General features: G+C 35.6%; 1 pseudogene; it reads right to left on the bottom strand.

Moving 5' to 3' along the window:
• Positions 1–3,115: 3,115 nt before the first annotated feature.
• On the bottom strand, positions 3,116–4,858 carry LOC140858538 (UDP-glycosyltransferase 92A1-like; annotated as a pseudogene).
• Positions 4,859–10,484: the final 5,626 nt, after the last annotated feature.

Raw genomic sequence — 10,484 nt, 5'->3', positions numbered from 1 at the left:
AGTTGGAGTATGAGAATATCATAATGATTTTGAGATCGTGAGAGAAATCTATCAAAATTGAGATTTGGAGGATAGAGTAGGGACAGAAAGTTAGAGTTCAGAATGTCATATATTGCATGTGAGGATCGAGCTTGAGAAATTCAAGTAGAATTATGTAAGCATCAAAGAGCAATTAATCAGAATCAAAGTAGACCTGCGGGTAGTACAAGTTATGTTATAAAGCATAAGTTCATATTTATACTTTGCATTACTAGGAAGATGAGTGTTCGTATTGTTTATCTTCTCATGATTGAAACTCCTATAGAGATACATTTGAGCATCGATCGATATGGAAAGCACGATACTTTTTGAGATCGTAGAAGCCATGCTAGAATGTACTGCTTAACTATATGATTGCTGCATGAAAGGAGGCTCCTTTCATACAGCTTAAAGCAGACACTCCATCAGAAAGATTTATTAATATTACTGGTAACAGTGACAGCGATTAACAGATGAATTTTACGTCACAAATAAATGTATAGCTCATTTTATTCAAAAAAATCTATTCATTTTACCTCACGAATATCATCCACTTTCATATGATTTTTTCATACAAAAAGTTTGATCTAGATCATAATTCACATTTACTTCTTTACTATGTAAAAGGACAAAAGATATATACAACTACTACAAAAAATAGACGCAGTTGTCTTACATAAAATCAAAAATTTAAATTTTATGATTTTTTTAAAATTTTTAATTTTTAAATATTGATGATGAAAATATTTTCATTGTAAATAATTAAATATTTATGATGTAAATTTTTTCATCGTAAACACTTAATTATTTACGATGAAAAATTTTCGTCATAAATAATAAGTAATTTTTAATTTTTTTAAATTTTTAATTTATTAAATATTGACAACGAAAATTTTCATCGTAAATAATTAGGTATTGATGACAAAATTTTTTTCATCGAAATACTTGTATGTACGATGAAAAATTTTTGTTACAAATAATAAGTAACTTTTAATTTTTTTTAATTTTTAATTTTTTAAATATTGACGATGAAAATATTTCATCGTAAATAATTAAGTATTTATGATAAAATTTAATTATTTATGATAAAAAATTTTCATCATAAATAATCAATATTTTAAATTTTTAAATTTTTAATTTTTTTCAAATATTGACGATGACAATATTTGCGTTGCAAATAAACTTATTGATGACGAAAAGTATTTTTCCATCGTAAATACTTAAATATTTATGATAAAAATATTTTCATCGCTAATATTTAAAAATTTAAAATTAAAATAAATGATATATTATTTATGATGAAAATATTCATCACAAATAATTTATATTTAAAATAAAATTTTTTTCTGTCGTTGGTACGCGACTATCTGCGATACAAAATTTTTTTATCGTAAATAATAAATTATTTATGATAAATATTTTTTATTATAAATAATATTATTGATGATGAAAATATTTTCATCGTAAATAATTCTATCATAAAATGACTGTTTTTTTGTAGTGTCTATATATCTTTTCTAGCAGAGAGAGAATCGCACGTAGAACCGGGATATTAGACGATAGATAAATGTAGGCAGATTTTAGAACCGGATGAAGCAAGGTGAGGCGCCTAGCTTGAGGCAAATGCTTCCGTTTCCAGGCATCCAACCTGTTGTTGATTTTGTTGAACAAAGGATTAAAATCCTGGTATTTTTTAGGTACCAAAGAGAGCGAACCCCACTATAAAACCATATGCCATCACTCATCGGGATATCTAAGAGATTCATAATATACTGCTTAGTTCGAGCATTCACCTGCTACTGGACGAGATCATAGATTTGTTAGTATTGATCCGGACTATAAACAGTAGTCCGTGACAATATTCTTGAATATTTGAGCATTCCTTTAGTAGCCTTGGCAACTAGGAGGAGGTCATCAGTGAACATCAAGTAGATACTATGGATGATCAACGAACATCAAGTATGATTTATTCATGAAATATGAACTTCATATTTATGAAATTTATATTTTATTATAAAAAAATAATTACATAATTGTGCCATTGTTAATAATTTATTAACTCTATCAAGTTATTTAATAGCTTTCATCTTATTTATTTATCAATGATATAAAAATATATATTCTGAGAAAATATGATTTAAAAAATAAGATTATATGCCTTAGACATCAATGCATGATTCTGTCAATGAGTTATAATAGTTGGCATATAGCCCGCATTAATGAGATATAGAAACTTGACAAACAATCCTCACTAGTGGGTAATAATAGCTTGGCATACCACCCTACCAATAGATAGTAGTAGTTTGTATTTTATCAATTATAGTCTTGTCCCAAGTATAATAGTGACTTAAGTATTTAGTACGAGAGAATTATATATTAAAAATATATATATGATGTAGCAAAATAATAAATAATTTATGATTTTGTTTATGAAATTAGCATGATTTATGATTATTTTTTTATGCAATGCACTAGGAATCATATTTATATAATTTGTATGATTCATGCATGTACAAAAGTATTATTGATTTATGATTATATTCTTATTATGAAATTTTTTTTTTAATGATAATCATATTTTTTAAATGATTGATTGATGCATATACAAATTTATGCTTGATCTAATAAAATAATATAAGATTTACTTATTATATTGTGTTGCTTGTATCACTTTTATTTTTCTTGCCAAGTGAATAGGATCACCAAAAACAAAGGATAGTCCAGGTTTGTTCTGGCAAGCTTCACAATTTTGTAGTAGGATTTTAATTTATTAGTTACTTATGACTTTATAGTAAATAATTTTATATATTTTTTTATAATTTTGTATTTATATTTAGATTTAAATGTTCAGAACTAATATTTGTTTAATTATTAATGGATGATTGATTTGAATTTTTTATTTATTTAAGATTATGATTGTTGTTTTGGTGTTATGTATACCTAATATATATATATATTACTTCTCGATGGTATAGCCATATTATGTCTTAAATTTTAGATCGATAGATTATGATCTGACCTAAACCTAGCGTGGCTTGGTAAATGATAAGACGTGGCAATGAATGAAGAACATAAGATTTTAGCTGAGATTTCATCATTCTTAACATTACAAATAAGTATTAGAGGTGTAACCAGATACAAATTTTATCGCCCAGAACAATCATTCTTTAACCAATTACAATTGGAAACATGTAATATTCAACCGAGCTTTAATTCCTCAACGCTTTCTGGAGCATCTACATGGAGCTCTCTAGCAACTCCCTAGCTTCTGGTCTCCGAGCGAACCACACTTGCCATCCTTCCACCGAAAGTCGAAGACTTGCCATCATAATTTGGCGTCCACCTCCTGCGAAGTAAAACTCTCATCAAGCCACGGCCCGGAAGAACTCCTCCATCCCTTGAACGACGACCCCCTCCCTCTGCCCACGCTACATCATCACCTCCCTTATCTCCTCCGCCCTCCTCCGCATCTCCCTCCCCTTCTCCGTCTCACCCATCACCATCTTCACCACCCTCGCCACCTCCCCTCTCTCCACCCTCGTGCCCTCTAAGCTCGTCCGCCCCACCTCCACGCACACCCCCACCTCCTCCACCAGCATCTTCGAATTGTACAGCTGGTCCCCCATGAGGGGCCACCCGATGATCGGCACGCCCCGGCTCAGGCTCTCGAGCACCGAATTCCATCCGCAGTGGCTGAGAAAAGCCCCCGTGGACCGGTGCGATAAGATCTCCAGTTGAGGTGCCCACCCACACAGCAATATTCCTACCTTTCCTTCCGTCACTCTCTCCTCGAAAGCCTCCGGCAGCCAGTCCGGGCTGAACTCGCCCTTTATCTCGAAGCCGACAGGAGGTCTGATAGCCCAATGAAAGGCCTCCCGCTTGCCTCCAGTCCAATCGCCAGCTCCATCATTTGGGACGCTGTGATGGTGTTCTGCGAGCCAAATGAGATGAACAGAACCGATCCTGGTGGGTGCAGATCCAGCCAATCGATGGGCAAAATTCTTGTCAGCCGTAGAGGAGGAGAGAGAAGCTGGGGGACGAAGCAATGGGCCGATGGCCCGGACGGGAACTCCCATGATTCTCCTCAGCATCCGCAAGCCAGCGGTCTCGAACTCCTCTACCGTGTTGACCAGCATGGCGTCGGTCTCGAAGCAAAGCGATGTCTTGCGCCGAAAGAGGACGGACCACGGGTCGGCACGACCGGCAACGGGCAATCGCTTTGTGAGCTGCGAGCGGTGGATCCGGGGTTCGGGGAATTCGGGCAGCGAGAACTCGTCGGAGGTGGTGAGGGTGTGCGGGAGGTGATCAGTCCAGAGAGAGAACAAGACGGCGGTGCCATAGGCTCCGCTGGTTATGAAGATGGAGTGAAAGACCCCGTGCCTCAGCGCAACCTGCACCGTCCAAGCCAAGAAATGATCGGCTATGATACAGAGAGAAGGACGACCTTCCTCTTGGATGATGTCGGCGATGAGCTGATCGAAAGCGGGCTGGAGGGCCTCGGAGGCTTGGAAGAGATTGATAAAGAGGTCGAAGGGGATGTCGGCGGTGGACTCGGCGGTGGAGGGGAGGCCATAGGCAGATGGAAGGAGGGGAGAGCTCGTAGGTGGATGGGGAAGGTCGGTGGGAGGGAGGAGCGGAGGTTTTGGACGTTGCGAGGGGTGCTGACGAGGGTGAGGGTGTAGGTGGGGTACCGGCGGTGGATGAGCTCGGCGAGGGCGAGGAAGGGGTTGAAATGGCCATGCGCGAAGTAGGGGAAGAGGACGACATGATGGGGCTTTTGGTCTTCCACCGACATGGATTACGGAGGCTTTCCGTGAAGGAGGTTCGAGTTGGGTCATGTTTTTAAGGGCCCGTTTGTTTGGAATATGTCGGTAATCTGATAATTTTTAAAAATTATTTATCTAAAAAATAATTAAAAAAATAATTTTTAATAAATTTGATTGGTAGATAATTTATTTTATAAAATAATATTGAAAAAAATTATTATGTTCCACCGAAGGTAACCCTGTACGCGAATATATTCAAATATATAAATATATTTATCAATATAAAATTAATTTTTAACATCAAAATAATATTGCCTTTAATCACTTTTTATATAACGAATATAATTATATAATTCTTTATATAATACTTTTTATATTTTAATTTTTATAAATTTTTTAGATAAATTTAAAAAATAATAAAATAAATTCAATAATTATGTATCTATTTTATTTTCTGATATTTTCATTATCATTAATATCTCAACCAACACCCATAACTCACTAGAATTATTTCTATTAAATATATCATCACTCTAAAATTTATCAAATATCAATTTTTTTTATTATATTTATTTTATTTTTTATCTTCAAAAAATAAACATCAATTTATAAATTTTTTACCATCTCTATTTTTTATTTTTTTATTTCAAATATAATAATTTAATATAAAATTTATTTTTTTATATTAGATTAGTACCAACCGAGCAATCTCCAGGCCGGCGGAAGTGAATTGTGCGTCATGAATGGGAAAGCAATTGACGGCAATGGAGCTTTCATGCACGTTTTCTGTCCCTTTAAGGGTGGAAGCAATAAAAGAGCCTGAGGTGGCCTGGCTCTGACATCAAGCCATCCTGTCCCGCGACAGTAACAACGAAGGAATCCAAGGCTGAAAAAGGGCCTGGGTCGATCCAACTTCAGATTGGGCTATAGATTAGGCCCGATCAAATTTTGGCTCAAAAGTAGAGGCCACATTTGTTTCAGGTGAGAATCAGATAGTTATGTGGTCCGAGCCAAGCCCAAGCCCGGATTCAAGCTTGGTGCTGTCTGAGTGTATGGCCCCAGGTCTAGCTTGGAAAGTTTACTGATGATGTGGCGGACCACACGAGACCAATTGATGTAGAGCTCAATGGAAGATTGGATTCACCTAATCGCCTGTAAATATGGATTCATTGGGCTCTTCGAAGTCTTGAATGCTTCCAATCCCTTAATTATCCTCGATCAATTAGAGTTCTAACATCTCCCAATCTTCTAATATCTGCCTCCACAGCTCCATGCCTCCACTAGTCCATCGTCCCCAGTGGCCAATCGTCAATTCGCCTTTGTCGCATTCACCCTCTTCCCCCCTCCAAACACACACCAGGTCTTCCTTTGTACAGCCCGCTATTCTCCAACACCAGGAGTTGCCTTACACTTTCTCTTTGGGCAGAGTAGCCTCCAATGCCAACTTTGTTTCCTGTCGCTTTCATAAAAGGTGTTCGTAGAGCCCACGATGGATGCCATCCTATCCTGGGTACGAGCAGATATCCGAAGAAAAAAAATCCATGGCAATATACTAAGGATCCCGAATCTAAGTCCAGGCCAAGCTAGCAGTGCATTGTACCGGACCAACTTCAGATTGGGCTACAAACTAACATCCGACTAAATTTGGACCGGATTTGTTCTCAGCTCCTGGTTCTCATTGCAAAGTGTGAAGATAACACCAACAGCACCACCATTGACTGTGCTAATGTCCCCACCATTAGCCATTCCAAGAGCTACCAAGCCCGATTCTAATCGTATGCCACCATATTGTATATATTTGCCCCAATCTAGTCTGGATCGCCTGCATTGGGCCATCCAATCTCAATGATGGTTGGTCAGATTCTACCAAATCCTTGCTTCACCAAGACTGCCACGACGAAGTCCAACATCTGGTCGCGTAGATGTATGTAGGTGATATTGGCTTTAGGATTGAGGTAATTCGTGGTGGAATTGCCTCGGAAGAGGTTGTAATCAAGGGAGATGGAGGGACTAAAGTCCTAGAAAATATAGGGGGGGTCAGCGTTAAATGAAGTAGGAGTGGGTGTGGTATTTTAGTAGATCAGCTACAGTGAAAATTGAAAGACTAAATCTCAATTGGGTTCAAGCCAGCTTAGTTTTCGGCCTAAATGGATTTTCCAGCCAGCCCAAGCAAGGCGGGTTGAGCCCGGGTTTGGGCTCACATCTAAATTTTTCAGTTGGGCTCGGATAGGGACATGGCCGAGCCCAACCCATTTCTAACCCTACTCGAATATGTATATCTTTGGTAACCATTATATTGTCAAATTTATAGTTCCAAGCACATCCACGAACGAGACGAATTGCGGTTTATCCACGACCACATAATCCAACCAAAGGCTAACCATTGTACGATAGGAATGATAAACATATGGTGTGTGTGTCATTTGGGTTAAATTCAACAAGGCATTTTTCCTAAAATTTGCCTTTGTCCTTCCTGTTCAGAAATCATGGAATCATCAGACATCACCTATTTGTTGTCTCATGCAAATGCTGACAATGCTAATGTAAATCGAATTCATGACTCTTCCAATGAGTTCAAATTTAATAGATGAAAGGCGGGAGAAATCAAAAAAGAAATTAATGGGGCACAAAACAAAAAACAATGTAGCTTGTAATGACCTAAACTTCTAATTGCTACTCTAAAGTAATTGGGAGCTAAGACATGCAAAATAGTTCTTGAAATTAAAAATAACTGCAAACCTCCTACATCTAAACTTGAACTGTCAGCTTTTTGATTTTATTTTCTGGGACCCAAGTTCTTCATTTTTTTGGATAAGAAGTAAAAACCCCCTGCATTTTATTCTGATTTACAAATACCCCCCTACATCTTTAATTTGAGCAATGTCAGTCCTATATTTGGCAGATTATTGCAATATCCCCTTCCGACCACTGAATTTGGGCCTAACCTCGCTATCGATGCCTAAGTGGAAAGTTAAGGAGGGTAGTGATCCGACATGTCAAGTTAAGAGCCATGTGAAAATTGACATAGATAGATTTAGATAGACAAATACTCGCACGTGACCTGCACATAGTCATCCCAATCATCTAAAGTACTTTTCTTTCGCTCGCAACTTCAATCCGTTACTATCAGCCCTTTTCCTCAAATTTCTCTCAAAATATCCACTGCATTGTTTGTGTTTTGCATTGTGAGTTGCTTCAAACGACTCAGAAGAGAGGGTGTTCTAATTTCAATATCGATTTGGTTCAAAAAACATTCGATTTGGTTGAGATATGCTTTCTTTTCTAATTTTACTATTCCAATGAATCATATTATAACAATCCGATTATTTGTTTGAGTTATTTTTGCTTTATTTTATTTTTTTACAATGTTATGAAAATTAGGGTTCATAAATTGGATTTTTTTATCCGCATCCTTGTATCAATTTGTATGTTTTGTTTTTGATTCTTTTACATGTCTTTGATTATTATTGCACATTGTTTTGCAATATGAGAATTGTAAATATTCAAATTAGTGGATAATATACTCATTGTGGATAATGTGGGCACAATGGCATATTACAATATTCAGTTAGTGCTTTGTCCCTATTGTTTATCCTATTACTTTTGTTTATTGTCATGGCACTGTGGTCCCATGTTCCAATAAAGTAGATAATTTTTAACCTGCATTGCATTATGTCATGTATTCTATTTTTTTTATATAATATATTTATGTACTTTTTTTATCTTCAATGTAAATATATTAGATTTTAGTGTAGTCACTTTCCAAGTGCATCATGGAGGAAAGTTTGTTCAGAGAGGTTTCAAAAGAGGTACATTGATGGAAAGTTAAGATTTTATTATGATTTTAACAAAGACTATGTTTCTTGTTTTAAGATTGAGGGTATTGTAGAAAACTTTGGTTATATAAATGGGGATAAGCTTTTTTACTTATTGTCATATAAGCCAATTCAAATTTGTATTAGGCCTATGAGGAATGATAAGAATTGCATGGATATGTTAGCTTGTCATAAAAGTAAGAAGTGGATTGATATTTATATACAATCTACTCAATCTATGGGTCAAAATCAAATAGAGTAATCAACTGTAACTCAAAATTTTAGTGCAACTGATAGGAACCTATTTGGGGTAGAAGGTTTAAGTGACAATAATGCTGACAATGAACAAGAAGAATGTGATAATGAAAAAAAAAAAAAAAAATAAGAAGAGAGATGAAAAACTAACTGATAAGGTACTTGAAAAAAGTATATTGAGTGATAAGGATACTTAAAAAGATAGTGAGGTGGTGAATAATTTGATGATTACGGGATATACTTCATTAAAGAATCCAATGAAAATGAGGACCTATTTGATGTAGGGGCTAAGCACATAGCTAAACTACCTTCAGTTGGTCCTAACATTGGGACAGGCAGTGAAGTCAAGAAAAATAAGGATAAAAAATCCAAGATAGATGTAGATAAAAATACTGATAAAACTTCAACCGAAGTGTTGTACAGTTCAACACCTTCAGATAATGATACCCATAGGACATCCAGAGATATTGAATTTGATCTAAGAACCATAGATGATCCTCAATTATGCATGAGGTTATTATTCGAAGATGTGTATTAGTTCAAAAAAGCATTAAAAAATTTTATGATTAAGGATGGTAGGAATATAGCATTCATCAAGAATGAGATATGGATGGAGGTTTCATACTTCTCATATTAATGGAGAGATATCTTTCCAAATTAAGACTTCTTATCAAGTTCATAATTATGGAAGAAGTTTCATGAATAAATACATCGCAGCAAAGTGGTTGAGCAAGAAATATATGAAGAACTTAAGGTTTGATTCTAATTAGAAAATCAAAGCTTTCAAGGACTAAGTTAGGAGAGAGTATTATGTAGATGTGAGTATATGATCTATAGAGCAAAGAAGCAAACTATGGAGGATATACATGAAGATAGCAAGGAGAAATACACTAGAGTTTGGTACTATGCCAGGACATTGAAAAAGCATAACCCAAATAGTTGGATAGCTATTGAGAGGTCTAAGAGGTCATTGCATCTTAGATTTCAAAGATTATTCGTATGCTTAGAAGCACAAAAGCAGGAGTTTTTGGGAGGTTGCAGACCTTTCGTAAGTTTGGATAGATTCTTCACAGAAAAGAATGAATTTGATGGGCAATTCTCAGTGCATTAGGAAAGGATGGCAATAATATATTCTTCTCTCTAGCATATGTAATTATTGAAAGTGAGAAACAAAAAGCTCATGGGAGTTCTTTCTAGATTACTTGTTGGACTATATTGGCCTAGTAGAGCAGCATATGGGTTTTCATATCAGATAAATAAAAAGTAAATACTAGACTTTAGCATTTGTTGTTTATTACATGAATAACTTCTAATTTTTCTTATCATGTTGCAAAGTTAGACAGAAACTTTTATAGTATAGTACCAGCAGTTAGAGCAAAGAATCTATATGTAGTATGTATGTATGTATGTGTGTCTATATAATATATATATATATATATATGCCAACTTCAAGGATAGAGGATACAGAGGCAAAGTTTTAAAAGATGACTTATGGATGACAGCATCTACATATACAGAATTTGAATTTAACATGGGTATGGAGAAGCTGAAAATTAAATCCAAGATAGTTTATTATTATTATGTGTTGGGTATAAAATACCCTCAGCCGAAGTTCTTAACAGGATTGACC

Source organism: Elaeis guineensis, chromosome 1 (assembly GCF_000442705.2).
Source record: "Elaeis guineensis isolate ETL-2024a chromosome 1, EG11, whole genome shotgun sequence".
Taxonomy (NCBI): domain Eukaryota; kingdom Viridiplantae; phylum Streptophyta; class Magnoliopsida; order Arecales; family Arecaceae; genus Elaeis; species Elaeis guineensis.
This window is presented reverse-complemented; position numbering and strand designations above follow the sequence as displayed.